Genomic DNA, 11,570 nt, shown 5'->3' on the forward strand with positions numbered 1-11,570 from the left:
GTCAACACCATAGCCATCACCATTCGATTTTCACCATCATCACCATCACCACGACTCACCCCCCACAACTATTCATCATCACCATCATCACCATCATTACCACCACCATCACCACCATTCACTACCACCACCAACACCACCAACAAACAATATCATCATCACATTTCATCACCACCACCTCACCATTACCACTACACCACCACCATTACCCCCTCCCCCCCTTCACCACAACCACCACCACCATCACCACCAATACACCCCCTCCCTCCCTCCCTCCCCCCCTTCCAGAAAGCCGTCATTCACTCCACGCCCACAAACAGCGAGAGAGAGAGAGAGAGAGAGAGAGAGAGAGAGAGAGAGAGAGAGACCAACCTCCGAGCTCTTCCTCTAATCACAAGTAATTCTCAACAACAAAGCTTCAACTTCTCTAGTTTCCTATTTTTACACTCTCCCTTTTAAGTACGGGGCTTAATTACTGTCCGTCTGTCTGTCTGTCTGTGTGTGTGTCTGTTTTTGTCGGTATCTTTCTGTTTATTTGTCTGTCTGTGGCTATCTCTGTCTGTCGTTTTATGTGCCTATGTCATTCTCTGTCTATTTACTTATTTATATTTATTATGTCTTTTTCTTTATCTGTGTTTATCCCTTTATCTATCTATCTATTTATATTTCCATCATTTGTCCTTTTCCTACTTATTTATATTTATTCTCTTTTTCCCCATCTATCTTTTCATCTCCATCATTTATCCATTTCTCTCACTATCTATTTTTCTATTATTTTCTCAATCTGTCTCTCGTTAGTTCGGTCACACTGCAGTAACGTCAAGAACCGTCCGCCAAGTTATCGTGAACAGCCTTAGCACTACATAACACTAACAATAAATATATACTACGGGAGTGACTGTATGGTCTGACCCTAAGTCTATATACACCAAGTCAAGTCATACGCAGGTTTGTGGGAGGAGACACGGCCGAGGCGTGGCTTATGCGTGACACTGCTTGGAGCCAAACTAGAGAATGTAGAAACAGGGATTTAGAGAAAACGAGGAAAGGCGGACTAATTTAAATCAATCACTTCAACATGCCCTCCCTCACACCCCACACCGCCGTTTGTAGGCATTGGAATTACAGTCACGCAATAGCACAATAAAAAGGCATATTTTTTTTCGTCAGTGGCTTGCCTGAACGCGCTGTGAAAGAAGGCGAGAATGCACATCCAGAGTGCACACACGGCCCCAACTTTAGTCACCCCTGAACTGGCGGGTATTTTTTGTTTTACCTTCAAGTGACGTCATCCCGCTGCTCCGCCCCCAAACCGCCTCCTGCGCGTACCGGTCGCAGTTTTGAAGCAGTGACTTGACTTGGTATATATAGACTTGGGTCTGACCTACTTCATAACGCCGCTACGCATTTCTATTTCCTCACTTTTAGCCCTATCTGGTCTCTCAAGGGGCGTCCATATCCCTTACCAATCCAACTCCTCTTCCTCTTCTGCCTACTCCTTCCCCTCCTCCTCTTCCTCTTCAGCTCCAGTGATGAAGTAACTTTTCTAATTAGTCCTCCCATTTACCAGGCTACGTCCCCTTCTCCTCTGGTCCCTTCCTCTCTCTTTCTCTTTCTCTCCCTCACCGATTTCTACCTCAAAGGAGACAAGGGATGAGAGGAGACATCGGTGAGGTGAGTGAGGTGAGTGTTGGTTCTTCGTCTGGTTCTAAACTGTATCTCTATCTCTCACTCTTACTCACTCACTCACTCACATCCCTACCACACAACCACAATCCTCCCGAAATTGACCTCTCTTTCGGCCACCTCTTATTCTTTTTTTAGGAGCAGCGAGTAGCGGGCTTTTTTTTTATTATTGTTTCCTTTTTTTGTGCCCTTGAGTTGTCTCCTTTGTTGTAAAAAAAAACATCTACCTCTCCACCTCTCCACCACCACCTCCCCTTCCCTTCCTTCTCTCCTACCACCACCATGTCAACCACCTTCCCCCATGGCTCTAATCTCTATCTCAATCGCTTATTCACTCATTCCGTGGAAAATATGTAGCCACTTATTGGGGTAAACCCTCTGAAATCCCCTCACCTTCGTAGATGTGGCTCACAGTTAAATGCTGGGTTTATAAAAAGGTGTTCAGGTTTCTACTCACATAAAAGGGAGATGGATTCCAGTTATTTGAGTGTTGTCCTCGTACCCTAAACAAACCACTGAAAAAGGCGAAACGTAATGATTTAGTGAATTGTTGTGAAAGTTAATTTATTTAGCATGGCAACCTCAGGTGATTCTGAACTATTAATATAATTTACCTGAGGTTTGTTGTTTTCATGGTCCGTAACGACACCGCTTATTCGTGGTGCCGAACACTTTACTGCCCTTCTGTCGCGTGGACGCTATGCCGCACCACACGTACAGTACTGCTTCATACGCAACGTCTCCGATTCTCTTGAGTCGTGCGTATTTCTTTCCCCTCCTAACACCTCACCTATTTGGCCAAATTAGGATTAATGCTAGAAAGGTACTTAGCTGTAACCATCAGGGTGTTAATGACAGGCAGCAGTATTGTTGATCGACGAATCCTAGTTGTTAGTAGTATAGTAGTCCGGGCGTCGTGTCTGCTCGCCGTATCTGGTAAGGCTGGTGACGCGGGAGCAGTATTGTAGTTTGACGTATCCCGGCAGTAAGTAGTAGAAATCCAGGGCGTCGACTGCTTGCCGTGTCCAAGTAGATATCGAGCCCGACGGTGGAGCACAACCAGCGCCGACCCGTCTCCTTTCAATAGCTATAAGCTGCTGCCTCTCACAGGCTCGCTTCCTCTCTCGCTGCCTTCCCTCGCACTCTGAAGCGCTATTCGAAGCAGCTCTTTGAAGCATCGTTTTATCTAAGTTAGTTTGCTGGTTAACTTATTTTTTATTTGTTAGCTGTGTAATCTAGTCCTCTCCTCTAATATAAGTAGGGGTAGCATTTATGTTGTTGTCGTTAGCTGTGTAATCTAGTCCTCTCCTCTAAGTAGGAGTAGCATTTTTCTTATAATTACTCCCCCCATTTTTTTTGTAGTTTTATTTTTATTATTCCCTGTCATATAAATTCTTGACACATTCAGTCATTCGCTCTTATTCCTACCTCTGTCTGTTGTCTTGTCTCCTTCATTCGTCTGGTTCCTGTAGAAGAGTGAGACTTGAGGTCAGTGAGGACGAGGTGGGTTTAGTGGGTATGTGTTGGCGTCTTGGTTAGGTCTCTCTCTCTCTCTCTCTCTCTCTCTCTCTCTCTCTCTCTCTCTCTCTCTCTCTCTCTCTTCGTTCGATTCATCCCACACAGAGGACAAGAAATTAGACGAGTCATGGGTGAAATACTGGTTCTTTGTGGTTCTATGACTAGCCCACTCTCACTCACTGAATCACCCATTCATTCACTCACTCATCTTTTCACTTACTCATTTTTCTTATTTACTCATCACATCACTTACTCAGACACATTCATCTACCTCCTTTCCCTCCCTTCCTTACTCACTCATTTCTTCATTTACTCATCATTTCAACATTCACTAAGACAATTACTCACTCACTCCCTCACTCAGTTCCTTACACATTCACTCCCTCGCTCCCTCCCTCCCTCAATTCGACATACATATACCCTTTATGCTAATCTGTACCCAATCCTCCACTACCCTCTTTGCTTGTTCCCCTTCTTTCTCTCTTTCCCCTTTTCCCCACATCCCATTTTCTACCATTTTACCGCTATCATCTTTTCTGTTTTTTTCCTTTTTCCTTCCTCCCTTCCTCTTCGTTTTCTTTCCTGCTTCCTCCATCTTTTTCTTCTTCTTTTCCCTCCTCTCTTTTTCTTTCCCTCATCGTCATTTTCTACATTCTTTACCTCCTTCCCCCCGTTTTCTTTTCCTCCCTTCTTCCTTTTTCTCGTTTTATCTTCATTTCTTTCTTGGTTCCTTTCTCTTTTCTTTCTTACCCTTCATATATCTTTATCTTTCTCTCCATTCTTTACCTCCTCCCCAGTGGTCTCATTTTCTCCCTCCTCCTCCTCCTCCTCCTCCTCTTTCTCTTGTCTTTCCTGTTCTCTCCATCTTTTTTTTCTTTTCCCTCCTCTTCTCTTTTTTCCTCCCATCACATTCTCGTTTTCTATATTCTTTTCCTCCCATCCTCGGTTTTTCTTCCTTTCCCCTGACTCTTTTTCTCATCTCCTTTCCTGTTTCCTCTTTCTTTTCTGTTCCTTTCTTTTTTTTCCTTCCATCACATTCTCGTTTTCTATATTATTTCCCCCCATCCTCGGCTTTTCCTCCTTTCCCCTGACTTTTTCCTTTCTGTTTTATTTTTATTTTATTTTCCTTTCTCTTCTCTTTGTCGTCCCTCGCATTCTCTCTTCCTCCTCCCACTTTCTCTCTCTCCCTTTCCTCTCTTCCTTTATTATCTTCCCAGCAACGTCCTTCGCGCATTCATATAATAATAGTTTTGTATTTTATTGTATTATTTCTGAAGCTTTCCGTTCAGTGTTTTATTTGACTGTTCTTTTTCTCTTAGGTTTTTAGTTTTAAGTTTTAAGAGTTTCAGTTTTTATTTAGCTGTCGTTTTTTTATATGCCGTATTTTTTATATATATATTTTTTTTTAATTTACGGTAATTTATATTTTTTTATTTGTGTAGTGATTTTTATTTGGCGCCAGTTAACCAAATCCTCGGGGGAAACTACGCACATTCTCTCTCTCTCTCTCTCTCTGTCTCTCTCTCTCTCTGACAGAGAGAGAGAGAGAGAGAGAGAGAGAGAGAGAGAGAGAGAGAGAGAGAGAGAGAGAGAGAGAGTAGATAAACGTGTGACAAGATGAACAGAAAATAGATGCGACTGTACGACCGAGAGAGAGAGAGAGAGAGAGAGAGAGAGAGAGAGAGAGAGAGAGAGAGAGAGAGAGAGAGAGAGAGAGAGAGAGAGAGAATCTTCACGAAGCGGCATCATTGTACCCTCGCCAAGCCCCTTCTCTCTCTCTCTCTCTCTCTCTCTCTCTCGATTATCTCATTTTTTTTTTTCTATTTACATATTTATTTTTATTTCCTTTGTTCTCTGCCATTAATAGAGAGAGAGAGAGAGAGAGAGAGAGAGAGAGAGAGAGAGAGAGAGAGAGAGAGAGAAGAATGGAGGTGGAGCGGTGGAGCGGGGAGTCAGTCCACTATCACCACCCACACCACCACCACCACCATCACCACCTCCACCACCACTCATCCTTAGCATAATGGCGGTGACTTTATAATACTCATGCTAGTAAATCATTCTTCTCAAGCTTTATCTTCTCCACTATACCACCACCACCTCCACCATCGCATGACTCCAACTCCACTTCCACCTCCACTGCCATTGCTATCCCCTCCTCCCCTTTCAACATCATCTCATCCACTATTACCGCCTCCACCACCACTAACAGTCCACTTGTTACCACTTCTACCAACCACACACACCACCACCCACGACCACCTCCACTCTCATCTGTACGATCTGATAGTTATCGAGGTCGAAGAAAATGAGGAATAATAAGAAAAAGAAAGATAATAAAAGGTCACTAACTTGTTAACGTATCAGATATAAACAACAGCAACTACTACTACTACTACTACTACTACTACTACTGCTACCGCCCCCACATGAAATCAATAAGCCAACGTTTTATAGTGCATGAAAACGTTAGTGTATGACATTGAACGTTTATATATTACTGCGTGTCTGGACTTATAACAAAATTGAAAAAGGATGAAAAGGAATGGGAGGAAAAACTGTGCACTGTGAAGAAGGAAAAAGTACACTACACAGAAAGAGAAAAGAGGGAAAAGAAGAGAGAGGAGGAAAAAGATGTGGGAGCTAAAGCTATTGAAGGACGAAGATGGAGGAAGATTAGAAAACGAAGAGAAGAAGAAAAACAATGATGGGAAAAGAAGAAAAACAGTAATGAGAAAAATGAGAGAAGTGGGAGTGGCGGAGGAAGAGAAAATAACAGAAAAAAATGACTGAAAGTATATTAGGAAAAAATAACACATTGAAGCAAACGAAGATATAAAAGGAAAAGTAATTATGAAGGAAATGGCGTAGTGAAGGAAAAGGAGAACCGGAAGAAAAAAAATTAACAAGTAGATTAAAGAAAATAGCAAAAATGACGCAAGTGAAGATAAAAGAGGAAAGAGAAAGGGAGGGGAAAGATAAATTAAATAGTTTGTTGAGAGGAATACAGAAAAGAAGAAGAAGAAGAAGAAGAAGAAGAAGAAGAAGAAGAAGAAGAAGAAAGGAGGAGAAAGATAAATTAAATAGTTTGTTGAGAGGAATACAGAAAAAAGAAGAAGAAGAAGAAGAAGAAGAAGAAGAAGAAGAGAGAGAGAGAGAGAGAGAGAGAGAGAGAGAGAGAGAGAGAGAGAGAGAGAGAGAGAGAGAGAGAGAGAGAGAGAGAGAGAGAGAGAGAGAGAGAGAGAGAGAGAGAGCAAAGAAAATGAAGCAAAGAAATATATAAAAAGAGAGAATGGGAAATAAAAATGAAAGTTTGGTACGAGTAATACAGGAATGCAAAAAAAAAAAAAAGGAAAAGAGAGAAAAAGCAAAAAAATATGAAGCGATAAAATAAGAAAAAAAGAAACGAGAAATAAAATGAAAAAAGAAAGTTGGATATAAAAAAATAGTTCAAGTAAGGAATAATGAAAAAAAAAGAAAATGAAGTTTAGTGCGGCCATTCATAATACCCTTACTATTTTTTATTTTTTATTTTTTTAGTGGAGAATATAAATACAAAATCCGTCACGTCTGCTTACTCGCTTCTACGTCAAAACACATTATTGCTAGATACCGAATTGACCACTTAAAATGTTACTGATTGTTCCATAAGAAATAAAAAATACAGGTACAAGCTCCCACACTTCTACTTTCAATATAGGAGTAGAGATTAGCGGGCTTTGCTATCTCTATATTTTCGCCCCTGAGCTATTTCCTTCACTCCCATACTGTTAATAGCCGCTGCCCGATTCACTGTTGCTATTTAGGCTTATATGGCGGCTAGGCCCTTCATCTCACCTGCCTGACTCACGCACTTCATCCCATCACACCTGACGCCACTTAGGGAACACACACCTTCCAAATATACTAACGAATAAACACGGATGAAGTTACACGAGGTCTGGGTTTATGAGACACAGACAGACAGACTTACAGATAGACAGAGATAAAGAGACAGACAGGCGGAAGTAAACAGAGCCTGGGTTTATAAGAGACAGACAGACAGATAAGACAGACAGACAGACAGACTTACAGAGAGACAGAGACAGAGAGACAGACAGGCGGAAGTAAACTTAGCCTGGGTTTATAAGAGACAGACAGACAGATAAGACAGACAGACAGACAGACTTACAGAGAGACAGACACATAGAGACAGACAGACGGAAGTAAACTTAGCCTGGGTTTATAAGAGACAGACAGACAGATAAGACAGACAGACAGACTTACAGAGAGACAGAGACAGAGAGAGACAGACAGGCGGAAGTAAACTTAGCCTGGGGTTATAAGAGACAGACAGACAGACAGACAGACAGACAGAGAGGTAAGGGAAAAGAGTAAATAAAGCGTCGGTGTATGAGACAGGCAGACAGATAGACAAAGACTGACAAGCAGATAGACAGACACACAAACAGGCGGAGAGACAGACACACAGACAGACACACAAACAGACAGAGGTGGAGGAAGGGTGGTGACGCAAGAGGAAGGTGGACTTTATGACGTCAATCCTCACCACCATCACAACAATCACCACCAACCACCTCCACCCTAACCACCACCACCTCCACCCTAGCCACCACCACCACCAAGCTCGTCGTCCTTTCAGAGAGAGAGAGAGAGAGAGAGAGAGAGAGAGAGAGAGAGAGAGAGAGAGAGAGAGAGAGAGGTCCCCAGATACTTGTTCAACTGACGCAGAATAAATAAATAAAATGTGAAAAAGAATAGTTAAATAAAACACTAAAAGGAAAACTTTAAATAGAAATAAAATACAAAAATAATTAATATATATATGAATGCATGGAGAGGAAAAAGAAAGAGAGGAGGAAGGGAACGCACCAGAGGGAGGAAAAGAGAAAAAGAGGAGGGAGGGAAAAGATGGAGGGAAAAGTTGAAAAAGAGGGAAAAAAAGAGGGAGAGGAGAGAAAGAAAGAAGAAAAAGAGAGAAAGGAAGAAGGGAGGAAGAGAGACAAGAGGGGATAAAGGATGAAGGAAAAATAGATGTAAGGAAAGGAAAAAGAGGAAAGGAAAAGAAGGAAATGGAAGGAGAAGGAAAGAAAAGGAGGAAAATAAGAAAAAAATAGAAAAAGAGGGAAAAAGAGGGAGAAGAGAAAGAGAGAGACAGGAAGGAGGGAGGAAAAGAGAAAAGGAGAAAAGGATGAAGGAAAAAAAGATGTGAGGAAAGGAAAAAGAGGAAAGGAAAAGAAGGAAATGAAAGGAGAAGGAAAGATAAGGAGAATAAGAGAAAAGAAGAAAGATAAAAAAAGGGGAGGGAGGTAAAAACGGAGGAAGAGGAAGAGAGGGAAAGGAGAAGGAAAAGAAAGGCAGGGAAGGAAAAAAAAGAGGAAGGAAGAGAGAAAACGAGAGAGAAAGAGACAGAAAGAAAAGAATAAGGGAAAAAAAGAGAAAAAGGGAGGAAAACAAAGATAACAAATGAATGGATGAAATATTTAAGAGATGGATGAATGGATGAACCGAAGGAGGAAGAATTTAAAGACATGAAGGAGATGAGATAATGACGTGGAAGAATTTAACATAGATAATAAATTTGGTGGATGAAGAGAAAGAAAAGAGGAAGAGAAGGAAAGTAATGAATTAATGAAACCAGGAAAGAGAATTAGAGATAAAAAGGAAAGGAACATACGAGTGTTTTTATTAAATTTACCTGCCGTGTGTGTGTGTGTGTGTGTGTGTGTGTCTTATATGAGGATGTTTATTGTTTGGTTCAGTGAGTGGAGGATAATAAAAACAAGTGTGATAAGAGGAGGAGGAGGAGGAGGAGGAGGAGGGGAGATAAGTGTGAGCGTGTGTGTGTGTGTGTGTGTGTGTGTGTGTGTGTGCGCGGGGTCGATGTATATATGTATGTATGTATATATGTGGGGTGGTATGGATATGCAAACATCATTATGTATTGTGTATTCATATGACGCGAGAACTGAACGACTCTGCATGGTGGTCGTTGTATATACCAACACACGAACGCACGGAGATATTGTGAAAGCAAAGAATATATATGTATGTGTGTATGAATGTATGTATGTGTGTATGTACGTGTATGTGTATGTGTGCCTGTATATGTGTATCTGCATGTTTGTATGTATGTATATGTATGTATGTATGTATGTATGTATGTATGTATGGGAGACTGGATACATAGCACTCCATCGATTGCTTTTTTTAATACAGCTCGAATATCCCTCGTAACTATGGGAACGACAGAGGGGAAGGACACACACACACACACACACACACACACACACACACACACACTCACTCCCTAATAACACCACCATTTTCAATACCACCACCGCCATCACCACCACCACCACCACCACTGCCCCTCCCCCAATCACCACCATCACCACCACCACCGCCGCCACCACCATTAGAGAGAGAGAGAGAGAGAGAGAGAGAGAGAGAGAGAGAGAGAGAGAGAGAGTATCAAGACGCATCCGGAATTGATTTGGGTTCTATAAGCCTTTGAAGATTCCTTTTTATATCCTTTTAATTTTTTCCCTCAACGGGCAAAATATGAAGGAGGGTTATTTTTTCCTGGTGATTAAATCTAAGTGTGATTGGCCTCAAGAATATAAACAGAAAGGTCATTATGGTTGTAGTAGTAGTAGTAGTAGTAGTAGTAGTAGTAGTAGTAGTAGTAGTAGATGTAATAGATGAATTGAGTGAAGGAAAAAGCGAGCGGAGAGGAAAAGAGAGGGGGAGAGAGTGTTTTTTTTTTTATAGCAAAGGAGACAGCACAAGGGCATACAAAAAAAGGGAAACAACAATAAAAAAAAGCCCGCTATATAAAAAGCCCGCTAATAAAAAAAACGCTAATAAAAAAAGCCCGCTAATAAAAAAAATAAAAAGCCCGAGAGTACAGAGAAAGCCGTGAATAAGAGAAAGTGTAAAGAAGGGAAAAAGGACAACAACAACAACAACAACAACAACAACAACAACAAGAAATAAGGGAACAAGGAGAACAAGAGCTGGAACGAGACCAAGAACAAGAACAACAAAAGCAGCAACCAGAACGAGAAAAACAACACAAACAGAACAAGAACGAGAAAACCTAAATAGGGAAATTAGAAAACTGAAATAAACAAATAAACAGAGGAAAAAGAAACACAGGGTAACATAGGGTATCAGGACACCTCTCCTCCCGAAATTGACCTCTCCTTTGGACACTCCTTTGATCTCTATTCAGGACCAGTGAGTAGCGGGCTTTTTTTATATATATTTTTCTTTACGCCACTGAAATGTCTCCTTAGCTGTAAAAAAAGATAAAAAAACACGTGGGTCGCATATTCGGAGCAGCTGGCCTCGGCGCTGCAGTGCATAATCTACCAACAAAAAGATGAGCAGGATTGTGTGATTATAATTCCTGGATGGAAGTGAAAGTAGACAATTACCAGGTGACACGTGACCCACTTAGTGATATTCAGCATCAACAGGTGTTAAGCAATGCAGCCGGCAGACAATACACGGAAATCGGCTTTACCTTTAGTTCTGAATTCAATACGAACGGTAAAGTTTGGGGCATACGCTATAGCTGCGCGCGGCCTCAATGCTCATCTCCGTTGCACTGACCCTTGAGCCTGTTGTAGATAAGAAGTTAAGAACCCGTTGCCCCGTGAGACAGGTTAACCCGGTAGCAGCGGGGATCATGTTTCTTAATGGTCCCTCTAAGCGAGAAAAATGAGAAAAAATCATCACTCACACAAACCATTTCATAATATATATCAAAGCATTTGTGATCAGTTTATGTATCATTTAGTTTTGGGGTTTATATCATGGCACAAATTTGGCCCGTCGCTGCTACACGGTAAAGCCACAAATTTGGCCCGTCGCTGCTACACGGTAAAGCCACAAATTTGGCCCGTCGCTGCTACACGGTAAAGCCACAAATTTGGCCCGGCGCTGCTACACGGTAAAGCCACAAATTTGGCCCGTCGCTGCTACACGGTAAAGCCACAAATTTGGCCCGTCGCTGCTACACGGTAAAGCCACAAATTTGGCCCGTCGCTGCTACCGGGTAAGTTTGACACCTGATGTACTAGATTGTACTTTCCCCACGTTTCCCCAGGTACCAATAACCGTACATTACACATATTACTAAATAAACAAACGAAAAATATTATAAAGAAGAAGAGAAAAGGATACAACGATATTGAAAAAGAAGAAAACCGAAAGAAAAACAAAATTAAGATAAAAAATATAACTGGTGAAGCTCCTCAAAAAATCACCATTAACACAAAACCTCGGCAATACCACTCAAACACATGACATACGAGCTTAAACTGAGGTATATATGCAAATAACCCATCTTCCTCGCC

The sequence above is a fragment of the Eriocheir sinensis genome, chromosome 66 (genome assembly GCF_024679095.1).
Source record: "Eriocheir sinensis breed Jianghai 21 chromosome 66, ASM2467909v1, whole genome shotgun sequence".
Lineage (NCBI taxonomy): Eukaryota > Metazoa > Arthropoda > Malacostraca > Decapoda > Varunidae > Eriocheir > Eriocheir sinensis.